This window comes from Cryptotermes secundus, unplaced genomic scaffold, assembly GCF_002891405.2.
Source record: "Cryptotermes secundus unplaced genomic scaffold, Csec_1.0 scaffold135, whole genome shotgun sequence".
Taxonomy (NCBI): Eukaryota; Metazoa; Arthropoda; class Insecta; order Blattodea; family Kalotermitidae; genus Cryptotermes; species Cryptotermes secundus.
The window spans coordinates 478,728-497,394 of record NW_019730104.1 but is presented as its reverse complement, the minus strand read 5'-3'; the positions used below and the strand labels follow the sequence as shown (position 1 = coordinate 497,394).

The window sequence follows — 18,667 nt, the reverse complement described above, 5'->3', positions numbered from 1 at the left end:
ACTCAGTCTACCAGCTTACGGCTGATTCGTAACTGCCCTGTACTGAACTTGCTTCTGCATTCACTTCTCTTATATGCTCTCTGCACAGACCCGACAGAAGACGTCTTCTCTATTGTTGATGACGTCACTACTTTCATAGCACGGTCCAGTACGCATAATTGTGTTTACCGAGCCGTTGCCTAGAAGCGGGCTGTATATCTCCGTTGTTCCAACACTGTTCTGCTCGAATTACATAGAAAACACAGCCTCTTCTATTGTTGTATGCTGGGCCGTGTTTACAGAGCTGTTACCTGGCAACGCATCGATCAGATCTGTTGCATTGTATTAGTATCTGCATATAGCTAAAGTATAAACGTGCTAACAGGCAGGACATTCAAGTCATGGGGTTTCAGGCGAAAAGCAAACTACGCAGCAAACAGGCTCTAATGATTCAGGTGTTTACATCGCTGTGTGGATCAAAAGAACGGTGATCGATGTGACGGAATCTTGTACGATAAGACACCGCCATGGGGATTAAGTATTTTGACAGTTCCTGTGAGAGTGCTTTCGTCTTCGGAATGGTCTCCAGATGTCGCTGTTGCTTCTGCTTGAGGGGGACACACATTACTCGTCTGTATCGGTCTTCAAGCCGCCATTCATCACTGCCTCCACATTGCTGTCGTTCATCTTCGCTGATCATCAGTAAATGTAAGAAGCTAGATCATAGTGAATGATCGCTTCTTTTCACGATCCCATATTTCAGAAGATGGTACAAAAACTTATATTAATAATAAAAAAAATCGTAAAGTGTAATCCGTAAATTCTTTCTACTTCTTGTTGTATTTAGCATGTTAGTTGCTCTTAGTACGTTCTGAAATGGAAGTAGTGCCTACAGAACTTCGTGATATTTCCCGGTTACGAAGGAAGTGGAAGAGGAAGCGGTGAACTTGGCATGTGACTAGAATACGGGGGCGCAAGGAAGGAGCAGAAAATGTTGTTTCTTCGAAAACGGTTTCTTTGAAGGTCCATTAGGAAATTGAAGGATGCTGTTCAGGCGTATCTTAGAGGGCCGGCTGATATATAGACGAAACGGCCTAAGAATTATGTATAATGGCGGGCTTCAGTTTTATCGATGTGACCTAGGGGGGGGGGCGGTGTTCTGTTACCCCAAATCAGTAACTTAGCTAGTTAAGGAGCCGGGAAAGCTCACTCGGTATAGAGATAGGCTACGGGATGGACGACCGAGCTTCGACTCCCGGCAAGGGAAAGAGATTTTTCTCTACTCCATAGCGTAGTGACCGGCTCCGGGAGCCACAAGCTTCTTTTCCATTAAGCACCGCGGATAAAACGGACTGGGCGTGAAGCTGACCATTCACCTCTACACTTCACTCATTGTACTAATATGGCAGGATGTTACCCCTTATGTCGCGGCGGCTACTGCAAGTCACTGAAACCACCATGTCCAACTCCGCCACTGCTATCGTAACACAGCTTTCCTGCGGTACACTGATACAGAGTTGAACAGGGACTGTGATACTTGATATTATCATTATATACTTCCTTCTCCCCTATATCTCTCTGTCTGTACTTTTCGGAATGCGTGGGAGAAGGAATAAGGTTTTGGAATGAAGAGTGAGGATGGTTGCCTACATTACAATTAATTACATATGTAAAAATTCACCTATTCCCCACGTGACAATTAATTCTCATTATACTAATATAACTCCAGTGATCTATTCTTGACTCTTATCCTTGGCTTTCCAAGCTGCTGCCGAAAACAATCTTACGTTTACTGTTTATACTATTACATTTATACTGTTCTAAATTGTTCCTGTTTAGCAATACTCAACTAATATGTCGAGCATGCCCTTGTCCTTACGTTAGCAACACTGGATACATGACAGTTTCCATCTCACTTTCGTGGCTGAGCTACACTTAAGAGTCTTAAAGCCATAGTTCCCTCTGGCTACGGCCGTCTTGGCTGTCTGCTCGTCTCCGGCGTCTGCCTCCTTGGCGTGAGCTAATAGAACTCCTTTACTGCCTCCCGGATTCGTGACTGTGTACCGGTCCCTTTTTGTGGCTTCAGCTTCCTTTCGCGTCCCTGGATATCACTGTAGTTGTTATGTCTACGTAATGCGCTATCTAAGGGCTATCTAAGGGTTGCTTACGTATTCCCAGCTCATCTGGTTCTTTATCCTTCCAGTTGTACAGTGTAATACCTTCTTTTTTAATGCTAGTTGGGTGGGACTAAGTCCCTTTTACTGCGGCCACTTCTGGCCTTTTTTTACCAGCCCCAGATGATAGCTGAGGGTGATTGTGGAACAATTATAGGAATGAAGCTTGGCAAGGGAAACCGAAGTACTCGGAGAAAACCTGCCCCAGCGCCACTTTGTCCACCACAAATCCCACTTGACCAGACCCCGGGATCGAACCCGGGCCTCCCCGGTGGGAAACCAACGACTGACCGCTTGAGCTATGGCGCGGCCACCTAGTGTAATACCTTAGTTTTATTTAAAAATCTAAATTCTAACAATTTCACTACAGTTTCAAGCTACTCCCGTTTTTACGTAACATTCTAGTCTGCCAAAGTTCATAAATAATATTGTCACGTGTAGGGTGGTACGCGTGACGAAGACAATCGGTTCTGGTTCGGATGACTGGATTTATTAGCACTTCGGTTACAAGTTCTCTTAATTACACTTAAATACATCACAATAGCTGATTTAGCACTTTCCAGTCCACCGTTATACACCCACTGGGATTCTCAATTTCCACTAGTCGTCGCCTAGCAACGGATCTCAGCACAGAAATTAAACTATGAAACCTTCTTGCTCTTTCGCTTCCAAACAATCTGGGAACCTCAGAACCGAAAATTCTCTTGGACTCACTCCTCCAGCTTACGGCTGACTCGTAACTGACCTGAACGAATTCTGTCACTTACTCATATATTCGCTGAATGGACATTGACCTGCAGTAAAAACCTATCACGTGATCACTATCCAACCAGTCTACTGGCGCGTCGGTCGGATTACAGGAAACACGTCACATGATCTCAATCCACTTGTGTGACGTCACCGCGGACATGGAAAACACAGCTTCCTCTATTGTTGCGTGTTGGACCGTGTTTACAGAGCTGTTGCCTGGCAACGCGTTAATCAAGTCCGTTAGAATATTTCTTTTTAATATTTGCCATTTTCAGTGGAGAACGTATAGTTTTAATTGCCTGTAGAGTCCATATCACGCTCTTCCCGTCTGACTTCTGCAACCGAACCAAATCGAAGCTGTAAGCTCTCCAACATTCCAGTTTTTCCCCTCTCTCCTTGTCGTGAGACTGAGTCCGTTAGGTACTGCGCCCACTGTGTTGCGTATTGTACCAGCCCCATATGCTAGATGATGATTGTGGAGCCATCGCTGGAATGTGAATTGGCAGGTGAAACCGCGTATACTCAGGGAAAACCTGGCCCAGTAACACTTTGTCCACCGCAAATCCCAGTTGACCTGACCGCGGCTCGAACCCGGGCCGCCGCGGTGGGAAGCAGGCTACTAACCGTCTGAGCTGCGGCGCTGCCAACATTCTAGGTTTCCAGCCTGGTGTCCGTTTTCTGTTGCCCATGTCGTTTCAAAATACCCGATCAAGTTTGAAGCCTTTCATGTTGTGTTAGCTAGTGAACTCACACAAAACAGTACCAGAACACACCGAAAGGGAGTCTCTACTAGACAAGGAAGTTGATGAATAATTTTACGTGCTATTTGATGTGGAGTGTTGCGTCATTGTGTATTTAAACTGTGTTGTAAACTCTTGAGCAACTAAGTACTTCGAGGAGGTCTCATACTATTTCGTGTCGTTGAAACGTCTCTGTTCCGGAACTCCGGTACCGGAAACTCAAACTGAGGCACCAGCATTTGGAGAATGTAGTATTCCATCATCTAAGTATACCCATTTCGTAGTATTCTGTAGAAAGCTGTGTAAAGGGCTTGGCCTTTGTTCGCAAGTGCTCTGTCTGGTCTACAAATCACGAACTTGTTCATTAAAGGCGTGAAGTTTAAGTTAAATACACAGTAAGTATAAGTTTCACTTTAGATGTTGATAATTGTTCATTAAGCCCTGGTGTTTAATAAATCCGTTTACCTTTGTACTGCAAGTAATTTAAATTCTCCTTATAATTTAGGCACAGTGCTCAGTAGTAAAGGAGATAAGATATTTGTTCAAAGCATCTGAGTCGGATTTGCAGTAATCTGTTTACGGCTAAGTGAAATCGGATTGGAATTGAAGTAATTGGAGAAAAGATGAATGCGAAAGGAATAGTAGAAAATGAAATCTGACGTGGAGTTTTCCTGTGAGACACAAAAGATAATTGGATTATGCTCTGTACGTAGCAAAACAATTATTGCATGGAACATCGTCAGGGAAAGGTCAAGGAATCGACTTAAAAGCATAGGGTGGCAGGGCTTTTGCAAGATGCGGAACAATGGATGCAGAGTGGTCGATTGTTATGAATGCAACAATGCGTAATACTCGTATATGAAGATAAATGGAAAAAGTACCTGCCCGCAAAACACTTCTTAGACCTTTCGGATTGTAGCACGTACTCGTAGTACCGTTTCTATGCAACGATCGCGATAAAGAATATGCATAGGTCCAGTGATTGAGGCTAGCTCTTTCTAAGGGACCCAACAGAATAGGTGTTTTCCCTCACCTGAGGACGGAAACAGATCCAGTTTCCGAAACATCGTGTTTTTACTAGTTATCTTAAAAACCGGGACGATGGATATAGTCCGAAAACCCAATATCGCTATGTTTTTCGTCGTGGAGCTTCTTTTCGATGATTTAGGTCCAGTGATTGAGGCTAGCTCTTTCTAAGGGACCCAACAGAATAGGTGTTTTCCCTCACCTGAGGACGGAAACAGATCCAGTTTCCGAAACATCGTGTTTTTACTAGTTATCTTAAAAACCGGGACGATGGATAAAGTCCGAAAACCCAATATCTCTGTGTTTTTCGCCGTGGAGCTTGTTTTCGATGATTTAGGTCCAGTGATTGAGGCTAGCTCTTTCTAAGGGACCCAACAGAATAGGTGTTTTCCCTCATCTGAGGACAGAAACGGATCCAGTTTCCGAAACGTCGTGTTTTTACTAGTTATCTTAAAAACCGGGACGAAGGATAAAGTCCGAAAACCCAATATCTCTGTGTTTTTCGTCGTCGAGCTTGTTTTCGATGATTTAGGTCCAGTGATTGAGGCTAGCTCTTTCTAAGGGACCCAACAGAATAGGTGTTTTCCCTCATCTGAGGACAGAAACGGATCCAGTTTCCGAAACGTCGTGTTTTTACTAGTTATCTTAAAAACCGGGACGATGGATATAGTCCGAAAACCTAATATCTCTATGTTTTTCGTCGTTGAGCTTGTTTTCGATGATTTAGGTCCAGTGATTGAGGCTAGCTCTTTCTAAGGGACCCAACAGAATAGGTGTTTTCCCTCACCTGAGGACAGAAACGGATCCAGTTTCCGAAACGTCGTGTTTTTACTAGTTATCTTAAAAACCGGGACGATGGATAAAGTCCGAAAACCCAATATCTCTGTGTGTTATACACCTTCGTCAGAATCCTATAGTAACTACATGCATTGGTTGGTATCCGTCGGTAAACACATCAATGATATCCGAGCCATCGCTAGGCAACCGCCCTTAACAATAACAGAAAAATTATTGTAGGAGGTATTTTCTATTACGTCCATCACAAATCCCACTCATTCTAACCTGGGCTCTAACCCAGGACGCCGGGATTGGAGGCTGGTGACGAATCGCCTGAACTGGGGCACGGTCCCACATGCAGTGAAGTGTACCATGCACATATTTCCCTAGACATATTACGAGATACTGGGCGGTTTATGAGATGAAACACGAAGTTAATGGCATTGTGTCCCAGTCGGTATAATGACCGGGACATGGGCTAGAAAACGGAGAAGCCGAAATTTGATTCCCGGGATGGGAAGTAAATCTTTGTGTTCTCCCGATCGTTCAGACCGGGTCTGGGGTTCACTTGGCATTCCATTCAACGAGTATCATGGATTATTCCTCCGGGGGAAAGATGCCACGACTGGAAGATTCATCTGATGTCGATTTTAGAAACGCGTGAAGCTCTTCCGCAATTTATCCGTATATCTTCAAGACATGGTATGTATAGTTAAACAAAGCAACACCTTTACCTTTCTAGCCCATATTTAATTTCGATATCTGCTCTGGATTATAATGTGTATGAACTATATTTCGCAACATTACATTGCATGAATAACGAATACTGCTGTAATTAATCGCTTATCTAAATTACTGTATATATTCTGTTATAAGTAAAGTTTAATGCATAAAATAATATATAATTATATATAATTAAGCATTATATTACATTCATGGATTCCATGTCCTTCATTCATTTAGTTTAAGTATTAGCGTTATAATCATGCAAATTAAGGTTTCAAATGGAATCATAACTCACATTTTTGAGTGCTGTGTGGAGTGGTTTTAAAATAATTATGGGGGGTATCGAGTTAATAGTCAAATTCTGTATTTTATAAAACTACGTGAGGCTACAGATCTGAATTGGACGGGTCCTTAAAGTACAATGCAAAACATAAAATGAGTCATCAGCTATGTCACTGCTAGTACTAGTATTTAGCAATCAATCAATCTGACGGTCAGGAATACATTGATCTATTGATTTTGCTGTAATCGAATTTGCTTTGTTTTAGAGTGCTTGTATTTCATGTATGGAATAAATTGTCTCGCCCTTAAATAAATATTTGAAAGACTTTGTTTCTATAACACACCTATTAAATTCTAAAGGTAATATTGCAGGAACGCCGGTCACGGTAGCCGAGTGGTCTAAGGCATGTACTGTCTTCGCTCACTTGGAAACTGGGATCGTGGGTTCGAATCCCACTCAGGGCATAGATGTTTAGTTTGTGTGTGTGCGTTTTTCTGTGCTTGTGTACAGGTAGAGGCCTTGCGACTAGCTGATCACCCGCCCAAGGAGTCCTACCGAATTTGTAAGATCTAGAGAAACCGAAGTGAACGGAGAAGTTCACGGAGGTAGGCCTAGGCCCACTGGGGCTGTAGGGCCAAGGAAAAAAAAATAATGCAGGAAAGGACCAAGTTATCAATATTGAAACTTACTATGGTGTCTACAACACTCGCGTCATTATATGTTTATTGTTTAACGTATTGTTATTTGTTTAAATGGATAATGCTACAGTACAAAAGTATTTACTTTCATCTGTCGCTCCCATAAAGAAGCAACGAAATTGTTGAATTTCTCACATCAACTATAGGATGTATAAAAATTTGTTTACCCAAAGCGCTTCTCCTAAACATTATGTCAGAGGATGTATGGAATGAACGGAAGTGCTAATTTTCGAACGCGCGTTTTGAGTAATTGTAATTATCAGAAACTAATTGAAAAAATGTCAGGTGGCTTTATTTCCACAACACCGTGTGAAAACCAAAATAAATTAAACGCAGAAAAGAAATCCATATTTTTGTGCTACGTGTAGAATAACATTTTGAGACAGGTGTCCAAGATGGTGAAAATTAATAAAAAGCAAGTATTTTTAACTGTTGTAAATATTTTCATATTTTATCCTTTAAATTAATATTTTAATGGGGAATTTATCTGCGTATACGTGATAAATTGCGACAGAAATATTGAAGAACCATACCGTATTTAGGTGCTTATAATAATTCACATTTCAAAATTGTCGAGCACTTAGAATTTTTGGAACAAGAAAGAACCAAAATTACATTCAAAAACCGAACGCGCACACACACAAAGCTATTTACATTCAGGAACAAATTAAGTGCAAATAAATTCACCCAATTCTGTTGTGTTCAGTATATTTAATCTTCCCACATTTAGTCCAAAACATAGATTGTGAGGACGCGAATTGATGTCGACAGGTTCAGAATAGGGTCTTAGTGGTGGACTCTTATGTACATGGTAATGAATATTCGGTAACCATAAATGATGGCGAAATTATTCGCCAGGTCAGGAATTACCACTTTATAAATATATGCTAAAATCTTCTGTAAACCATCAACTTCATTTTTAATAAATCAGAGGTTGCGTGTTTGGACGTCAATGATACACCATTATCAGAGGCCGCGCCCATAGCTCAAGCGGTTAGTCGCTGGCTTCCTACCGCGGCGGCCCGTATTAGATCCCGGGTCTGGCCAAGTGGAATTTGTGGTGGACAAAGTGGCGCTGGGGCAGGTTTTCTCCGAGTACTTCGGTTTCCCCTGCCAATCTTCAGTCCACCAATTGCTCTACAATCACCCTCACCTATCATCTGTGGCTGGTACAATAGGCCAGAAGTGGCGGCAGTACAAGGGACTTAGTCCCACCCCACTAGCAATAAAGAAAATACACCATTATCAGACATGTTTAGTGTAACTTGTGGAGGAATTTGCAGATGTTTTTTGCATATTATTATTATTATGTGTTAAACTTGTTATGTGTACTTTTTGATTAGCATTGGAAAGTAATAAATGTAAGTGTCTGTTATGATTGATTTTATGGAATAGTATAAAACCAAAGTGCGGCCACAATGGAGCGGGGGTTTGTACATTTCTAGATCAGTGATTTTGGATATGTTAATGATATGGTACTTGATGGCTGGCTCTGATCCAGCTGCGGGCTAAGTGCTGTGTCGTCTCGATGGGCAGTCTTGTAGTGGCGATGTTCCAGCTGTCTAAAACTACACCGTAAGCACATACGTCATACGAAACACAAATAATATACGAAGTAAGTCAGAAAATAAATAGTTGCAATAACCAGCAGTTCACTCTACAGAACGTCGACACATCCGTAAGAACAAACCCTTCCTGAAATTACATTTCATCATGTGCGTGCAGTATTATTCCATTCGCCAAAAATTCTACAAAGCCATTGCCACATTTTATTCCTGCAATAAAGAGATACTTAGACCAACCAATCACTACACATCCCCAAAGATATAAATTACACGGACAGATAGTGATAACAACGTTGTACACTACACACTACACATATTTTACTAATTTATTCTGTTCATCAAATTTTAATTTTTAATTTTTTAACACATCGTAAGATATTACACGATAAATACCCAAATTTGAACGAAAATATCTGCACTTTACCATATTTAACAGAATGGATCAATTTTAATCACAAACAACTCAATAATGAGAGTTGTAAATTTATGTAACCACCTGATGGTGATCAAATAGATCGAGACACGCATATGTGTGTATAATAAGAAGGGTACTAACACGTGAACATCAGTTACATTTATTGACTGTTGAGTTGACGCAACACTAGACCCTCTGCGTTGATGATGTGTTTCATGGTTGACTGCTATCCCTTAAATACCTTATCACTATCGTAGCTACAGAACAGTCTACCGGTACAACACAGGACTTGAGCCTGTACCTGGCTCACAGCCAGCTCATAAGTATCACATTATAAACAAATGCAAAAGCAAAAATCTCACTCCATTGTGGTATCACTTAGGTGTTATACGTATTTATATTGTATAAAATCAATCATAACAGATGCTTTACAGATCTTTCTCCTGTCAGTACTGGTCAAAACAAATAGATCAATATTGAAACCCATAAGCAGTACTACTACTATACATATCCCACTGAAAATGTCTGATGACGTGAGATTAATGCTGAAACGTATATAGTTCCAAATTATTTTGACTGAGGATTGTAACATGTTATTTACTGTATATCCTTTTAACACATAGAGATTCGACCATTTAAATTCAGACCATAATATTGACTAGAAGGTTTCTGATCCATAAAGTTTATTATTATTATTAAATGTACAGTTGTCCCTGTGCTTAACTTGTTAAGCACTACACTATGAAGGCGTATGAGTAAATGAATGTATAGCTCCCTATTTTCTTGACCTCGGCACTAGTTATAGGTGAGTGGTCAGCTCCACGTTCCTGCCACTTTACCCCTGAAGAAAGAGCCCCCGGTTCCCACGGGATAGGAGGTTGGGTGAACCCCAGAGCCTGTCTGGACGCTGTGGAGAAGAGAAAATTCTTGTCTCTACCGGGAATCGAGGTCTGACCCCTCGGTCGTCCACACCGTAGCCAGTCGCTATCCCGGCTGTTATTATAATTGGCCTTGCAGCTGTTGACTAGGCACATAAATAATAAAAAATTGAATTATCGTATTACTATTATTATCTTTCCCACTACGCAATATCTGTTACAGAATTGAAATCTCATAGGGAGGTCTGAAAGTAAAGGAAATAATGTGCCAATACTTTTATTTTTAGCAGTACATATCTTACAATGGAATATGCCAGACACATATATTGGTTGATACATCGTTTACACAGTGTGACACCTCCGTAAAGTAGATTAAATAGTTTAATTCTTATTCAGAGTATTGGCATAACGAATCGCAATGCAATTGTTGAAATAATATGTTCAGTTCTCGATAAGTTATCTTGTGGTAATTAATTCACATTAATATTTAAATGTATACAACCTAATATTCTTTTTGTGTAATTCGTTACTACTGTAGCAATCGGTATGCAATCAAAAATAAACATTATGACAATATATATAGTTGTAACATTCATACAGTTGAGGGATACTCTCGATAAAGTAACATAGACGTCCTCTCGTTCTTTATATATATATAATTTCTCATGTACATATCAGAACGACCATGGTGTACACATGTGAACTTGGTAACCAATCAGAAATTAATCCGGGGCTCCTAGATAAAGTATTCTGATTGGTCAAGCACATGATTAATACCGTTACATGATAGGCGTGTGTCTAGGCTATAATAAGTTTTATCTGTTTCAAATATTTTATTTTTATTATTGGATGTATGACAGTCAGACCATACTTTCGATTCTAGAACTAACCATTGGTGGCATTCCTGGGACTCAGTTCACATTTCGAAGTTCAGATTTCACTTCACAAGACAATAGATCGTTTATATTTATTACTCCTAAAAATTATGAATAGAAAAATACAGCATCACACGGTTGCATTTTACCACCCGTGTCCCTACTTTTTTAGTCAAAAAAAAAAACAACAACACAAGTCTATGACTGCAACACTAACATTACATTTGAGACACTAGAACCATGTTTTTACCTACACTGAACTAGGCAGCATAGTTCTATTTCCGAATACAATTAACAGAGGCACTCTTTTGAGCACGGAGTTGCATTACCGCAATTGGAAATTGAAACAGAAGCCTTACATTAAATCTCTATTAAATATGCAGAAACAGTGTCTAGCCTCTGATTACTGTATATTGCACAGGATAAATAATTAATTATTAAATCTAAGTTTTGATGGATATGATTTGATTTAAAGATGTTCGACTGAGCCAAGCTTAAGGCCGGATTAGCTGAGGCACAACTGCTCCTGGGCTCAAATGCCAGCTATATCTAAATGACATTATTTATTTAAATCCCCAGTCGATTCATATCCCAGCAGCACAGGATCCTTCAAGCCACATTTTCTGATGCATATTTCAGTCACACCTTCCTGCAGTATCGAAACGTTATTATGCTCAGTCTGACACCGTTAGTAGGTTATGTATACATATATATATATACTTCATGCATATGTCATATATAGTACTTTCACTACCGGCGAAAACAGTAAATTATAAGTTAATTCTACTTTTTCTTCTTTAAAGTGTTTTTAATACTGGTTCTAAGAGGTAATATAAACGAGTTCTGTAACAAATTATGGAATACTTAAGATTTTCACTGAAGTTCGTTGGTAATGTGAGTCGTTTTTATGTGTCCTGGCATCGTGTAAATGTGGGATGCATTGCGGAAACTTCACAGATAGCTTCAAAGGATGGAAACATAATTGTCACTTCTCAAACACGGTCGAGAGTGAGAGTTTTTTTTTTCAGCGAAGTTTACATTCACATTATAGGTCTATCACAGTTACAACACCTGCCTCCTGCACGCGATTCAGATAGTGAACATATCTTCACGGTGTCAGACAACTACGTTCATTACATTACAGGGCAGTAAGGGATACTTAATTTTACCATATTCTACGCGAAAAATGGTACAGCTTCCTTTTCATATATTAACTTTGTTACACCGTAAAACAGCTCACTGAAAAGATTTAAATAGTAGTGACATTTCTGACAACATTTGAACGAAATAATGTCATTATTACAAAATTTATGATCAGTTAAACATTCCATGAGACAAAAATGATACGTTAGAATATTAAGAAGGGCTGAATGTATGTATGTATGTATGTATGTATATATATATATATATATATATACAATTTTCTAGATGTCTTCCATGTGTAATATCATGCAAGGCATTTCTCGACCAAAGTTTAACTTCTCTAAACGTAAGTTACATTCAAAATGTCTACACGTGTACTACACATACAAATATGAAGATATTTAAAAATTCATTAAATTTAATCATAATCACATATTTTCAGATATAATATTATTAGAACAATAATTTACGTTCACATAAAGTACAATTCAGGTATAGTCTTTTAATGTACAGTCCACTATTTATAAATACTTTCACTGTTCAGAACATCTATTCGACTTACTACGGTCAGTCATGGGTACATTTGTTATAACGAGCGTGTACGTAAGTAACGCACTGTGCTGTAATTTGCTGCAGTACATTTAAAATGATCCTTTTTGAAACACACTTCAGTTATCGCATTAACCGTTACACTGATGATGTAGCGCCGTGTAGATATTCTGTAAACCGACTTACTCAGTCTGTAGGCACCTGCTCAAGCTGGTTCCTTGCTCACGGATTTTTATACCATGAAGATGGAGGCGATACGTTCCGAAACGTCGGTTTACAAAATATCTACATGGCGCCACATCCAATAAGACGGAATTCTTCAAGGATTAATTCATCTGTGTGTACTCGTAGAGTCTGGTTGCAGCTTTTCATTATCAGTAACTGTTTTCGGTGTTGTGCTGAAACAAAGGCCTGTTAGTTCTGTGAAAAACAACAGCGTGGTTTATACGTTTAATAATCTGATGTGTAGTAAGTCTGAATTTTCTTTGCTGACAGAAACAAGCTCTATTATTCGAGTTCGATGTAATTAATTGCATTATAAATAACCCTTCAACCTTTACAATCCTTGATTCCCTATATTGTTAATTTCAACTTTGGCAGAATAATTGCACAGTATACAAAAATACACACATATCAGATACTTGTTAAACCTGAATCTAATTATTATTATTAGCATCATGAAGGTGCTTTATGTATATCTTTCAGTGTACTGATACCTTTTAGCAGTGCGGTAGTATAAGGTCAACATGAATTATGATTTACACAAATGCATATGAAACAAAATTAATCTTAACAATATAAAAAGAAGCGTCATATATAAAGTACAAACGACAAAATATCGTACAACAATTAATTTTCCATTAAAATAATATATATTTCAGTGGGTAGACAATATTAGAATGGATCTTAGAGAGACAGGATGGGATGGTATGGATTGGATAGATCTGGCTCAGGATAGGGACCAGTGGAGGGCTCTTGTGAACACGGTAATGAACCTTCAGGTTCCATAAAATGCTGGGAAATTCTTGAGTAGCTGCAGAATTGGCGGCTCCTCCAGAAGGGCTCAGCTCCATGAGTAAGTAAGTATATTTCACACATTATGGGTTAGAACTTTGCAGTTTTAGAGAATAATAATAAGTATATTCAGAATAAGAGTAACGCATTATTTTCGAACTATAAAGAATATCGAACTTAAAAGCGNTTTCTTCATTGTCATCGCCGTGAAAACCTCAAAACTTACAAGAAAAGTTCTGTTTAAAAAACTGTATCTCTTTTAGGCCGCAAATTAATTTGTACGGAAAGTGAATTCATATTATGAAAATAAACTATAATTTCATCTATATCAGACAAACGAATGTGCCTGCTATAAAACCAACTAAATACATAGCATCAAGTAAAGCTTCAGCACTGCTAATGCTGACTGTTGACATTCATATTTGTAACACAGCTTGTTACAGAATGTAAGGACACATTGTTGTAGTCACTACTGGGTGTGGAATGAAGCGGATTTCATTTAGCAGTTAAAATAGAATGTGATGATGGCAAAAGACATGGAAAACTTGCTCAGAAAGCTTGTTGGGACAAAGAGGAAAAGCAGTAACTTCTAACTAGCATCCTACATGTCTGTATAATTAGAACAGTGAAAGGAATTCAGGCAACCTGAGAATGCAGCTGTCCCACTGGAATCATCCAGACGGATGACTGAGAGGTTACACGTATTTTGTAAAGAAGGAATTTATGAAAACAACGAAAATTTGCATTGTTTCAGGAAAAATAGTTCATCGGATGATAGAAAGAACATATAATTGAAAAAATTGAAATATTATACTTAGATTAATTGTAATGGTAAGGGTTTGATTACGCATCAGTCCAAATTTTACTATATGGCGAAATTACTCGTTTTTTAGACCTGATTTCCTTAAAAAGTAAAGCTATCCCTGTAACAGGCCATGAAGGCCCATAAGGTTGTGAGACTTCGAGGCTCCCACATTTTCTCTTGATAGTCGTCTCACAGATGGCGGTAAGGTTGTCAGTTTTACGCGCCAGCCGCCCTTTACCCCACGGGAAGATTCTTGGTAGTCATTTCTTCTAGAGACTGAGTCGATCCCAGGGCCACAATGCCGCTGGAAGGATTAAGTAAATTTAAAATTTCCACCTCATCGGGCCTCGAACCCGCGAAATTCCCGCTTGTAGTATAGTGTCTCAATCTCAGGTACAAATATTTATCTGAGCATTTTGTTTTCAGACACATATGATTAGTGCTCTCCTGAAAAGCAAGAGGACATGTTTCACATCCACATAGGAAAATTGGAAAATACTTTTTGATATCTTGAACACTATCTTCAGAATTTTGGGAAGCAGTTTGATGGTTCATTTTATGAACTCAATGATAACAAGAAATTTTAGAATTCGTTATTCTCCTAATTACGACACAAATCTCACTTGTGTATAACTTATTAAGATCTTAGTTTCAAGCTATCTTTTACTGTAAACCTGAATTCAGTGCTTGTACTTAAAAGACAACAGGTTTTATGTTCAGTTCTGGACGTGATGACGAAGAGACAGGAACCCTAACACTAGATTTGTTCAGCACTGCGAACGTGTCGACAAAAACAAATGTTTTAATGGAAACAATAACGAAATATTTGCTTTCTTATATAATAAATTAGCTATAGCTCTTCCGTCCGGTCTAGAAAACCGAGATTAACGGCCGTGGGGATCCGTTGCTCTGACCACGCGACACCCTCTATCTGCAAAAGTTAGCACCAACTTCATCGATAGGCGGCAGTCGCTCGGTCGGTATTGTTCGCTTTTGAACTAAAGGCCTCGGATGAAATGAAATAGCTCTTCCGCTAAATGATATTTAACGCTACATCACGCAGTTGCATACTACATCTCATACTACTTAACGACAAAGGAATACATTTAAAACAGTTTTTGCATGTGCAGTTCCAAAGTACTGATCAGAAATTAATTTACTTCGCCATCTGCTCTTGAATAATGTAATGTGGATGGCCAGAACTTTGCTAGGTAACGGACCGGTAATCACCCCGAGACCGAATACACACAAGGCAACAATAGAAGAATAGCCATTTCTAGGCAGCGACCTGTAAACAACCTTCAGTTGAGTGAGTTACAACAATATGAGTCAAGAATGAAAGATGTATTTGTGGTCCGTGTGAAGCTTATAGAACGAGTATCCTGAACTGATGAACGCTGTGTTTACTGTAACCGGGCGTAACTCCCGATCGGTATCGTTGTTTGCGTTGTGGGCCCCCCGGACATACTGGTAGGAGAACTGGCACTTGGTGTGGCTACAGCGATTACAGTTTATTCTTCAGTATGAGCACATATCTCAGCGTTTAGACATGGAAAGTTACGTAAAATTTGGGCCTGCGCCATAGCTCAAGCGTTTGGTCGCTGTCTTCCCACCGCGGCGGCCCGGGTTCGAGCGCGGGTCTGGTGAAGTGGGATTTGTGGTGGTCAAAGTGGCACTAGGGCAGGTTTTCTCCGAATACTTCGGTTTCCCCTGCCAATCTTCATTCCATCAATTGCTCCACAATCACCCTCACCTGTCATCTGGTACAATAAGCCAGAAGTGGCCGCAGTACAAGCGACTTAGTCCCACCCCACTAGCAATAAAAAAAATACCTAGAATTTGGAGGAAAAGTAGACGCCTGCCCATTGTTTTGTTTTCAGTACCTGAATGATTGTATTTCGATCATATTAGCTAACTGCAGATTCCATCATACACATTTCATCAAAGCACACATCTATCCCTTCACAGTACACAGCACTATAATTGTGGTTAGAGGTATTGATTTACACTTTGCTCTCTTCTGCTCTTACTGCTCGAGTGAGAAACTCGCGACTTCTCCAGTCTTAAAGAGGATTGATATTTCAGCATGCTAGACCGAACCTTTCTACGTAACGTTTGGTTTGAGAACTTCTGACCATTTGATATGATTAACAAGCATCAGCTTCCCGAAATGTACCTCTGGCTGAATAGGTACATTACTGAAGAAAGATGTCGTGGCCTTCTTGAGGTACTGTCCCCGTTTTTTCCACGAGGAACTAAGACAAACGACAAAAGTCCTTTTTGGTAGTTGTACTTTTGGGGCTATACTTGAACTGAAGCCTCCCGAATAAGACGCAGGAGTACTGATCACTCGTTCGGCGTTTCTTTTGCTAAGAAGATGTTACTTTATTCTGGTTATAAAAACAGAATTCCAAAGTAGGCACTGGAGCACAAATTATAGGAACCAAGAGGCCTTACGTTCGGAATATTTAATGGGGATACCGCCTACACCTAGAGATTCTGGAATCAAGGAAGTCAGTCTAATCCATCATAGTTCATGGTGATGATGATGATGATGATGATGATGATGATGATGATGACGATGATGACGACGACGACGGCCACGACGAGAATGTGGTGGTAGTTAATGCTAGTGTTTCAAAGTTAAAAAAGGTTTTACTAAGAAGATAGCAATTCGCATGGCAGTCATATGGTGGCCCCCCGTCACCCTAGCTAGGCATGGCCCCAGATTGCGGACGGAGGACGCTACCTCCAACAGTGTAGGGTAGCAGTGAGTACTGCCTAAGGAATTAGCAGTAGTCAAGACCAGTCCTCCAGCTTGATGTATGGTAGAGGGAGGAGTAAAACACCTCACAATGAAATTTAGGCTCTTACATAAATCCTCATAGGCAGAGAGAAGATGTCCAGTGGCGGGCATTTGTGAACACGGAGGTGGGTTTTCCGATTCTGGGCTATCATGAGATCCTCAGAAAACTGGTTACTGATATAGGCAAATAATTTTACATGACAGTCTAAACACATCGACGATGAAGTAAGATACAGATTTACAGCTCCAATTTATTCAGGGATGTCTGTACAGTTACTTTATTTAAATTCTCTTTACTCCACACCCAATAGCATTTTCTCCCATTTCCAGTAGGTGAGCTAAATTTGCTTGCCAATTTAAAGCAGGTTTTGTACATTTTGGTCTTATTTTAAAAATGAAGATGTCTCTTAGAAAAATTTGCAGCATGCCATCTTGTTCTGTAGTTTCTCCCTGAGGATTAATGGGCGAGAGGCTGACGGTAGTTCCTCCTGCTTTCACTCAGGACACTGCGATGTGCGCGCTCTGTAGGGCTGGATCTGAAACAAGAGTAGAGCGAACTTAGTACCATAAAGGACGATGAAGTCGGAATACAGCAGTGACATTCGTTTTGCACAGAGCAGATATTCTCATCTGTTCGTGTCATGATTGAGTGCTGTTTACTTCAGATATTTCACGACATTTCTCCTGCTTAGAAGCATTTCCGTTGTTTGAATCAGTCACTTTTTTTTCTTTAGTGGGGTGGGACGTAGGATGGTATGGATTGGATTGATCTGGCTCAGGACAGGGACCGCTGGAGGGCTCTTGTGAACACGGAAATGAACCTTCGGGTTTCATAAAATGCTGGGAAGTTCTTGAGTAGCTGCAGAATTGGTAGCTTCTCCAGAAGGTATGAGCTCCATGAGTGGGTGAATGAGTTGCGTGGAACTGAGTCCACTTGCTACTGCAGCCACTTCTGGCCTATCATACTAGACTCAGATGATGGGTGAGGGTGATTGTGGAGCAATTGGTGGAATGAAGATTGGCTGGGGAAACCGAAGTACTCGCAGAAAACCTACTCCAGCGCCAGTTTGTCCTCCACAAATCCCACAGACTAGACTCGTGCTCGAACCCTGGCCGCCGCCGTGGGAAACCAGTGACTAACCGCCTGAGCTATGGCGCGGCCATCAATCTCTTTAGGTCAGCCCTGTCCAACGCGGCGCCCGCGGTATATTTTTCTGGCGCCCTCCGTAACCACATATAATTGAGCCGATTTTTAATATTAATTCAAATTGTAAGACAAGAGACATTTTTGAACGTCTGAGTGCTGTTAAATATTTTCGAAAAATTGTATTATTATTATTATTATTATTATTATTATTATGTGTGTATGTACGTATGTATCATATGTGTATTGTCCTTTCTCATCACATAATGGAATAACCATTCGAAATGTACTTATTTTATTTTTCTCGCCTGTTAAGGCTA

General features: G+C 40.0%; 1 protein-coding gene across 1 annotated transcript in view; it reads right to left on the bottom strand.

The window, feature by feature from the left end:
* Positions 1-16,175: 16,175 nt before the first annotated feature.
* The window catches only part of LOC111866025 (allatostatin-A receptor), a 421,775-nt gene continuing 419,283 nt past the window's right edge, over positions 16,176-18,667 (bottom strand). The window contains exon 8 of the transcript XR_002843077.2: positions 16,176-17,739. The gene's annotated coding sequence lies outside the window, so the exon portion shown is untranslated. The remainder of the gene's footprint in view (positions 17,740-18,667) is intronic.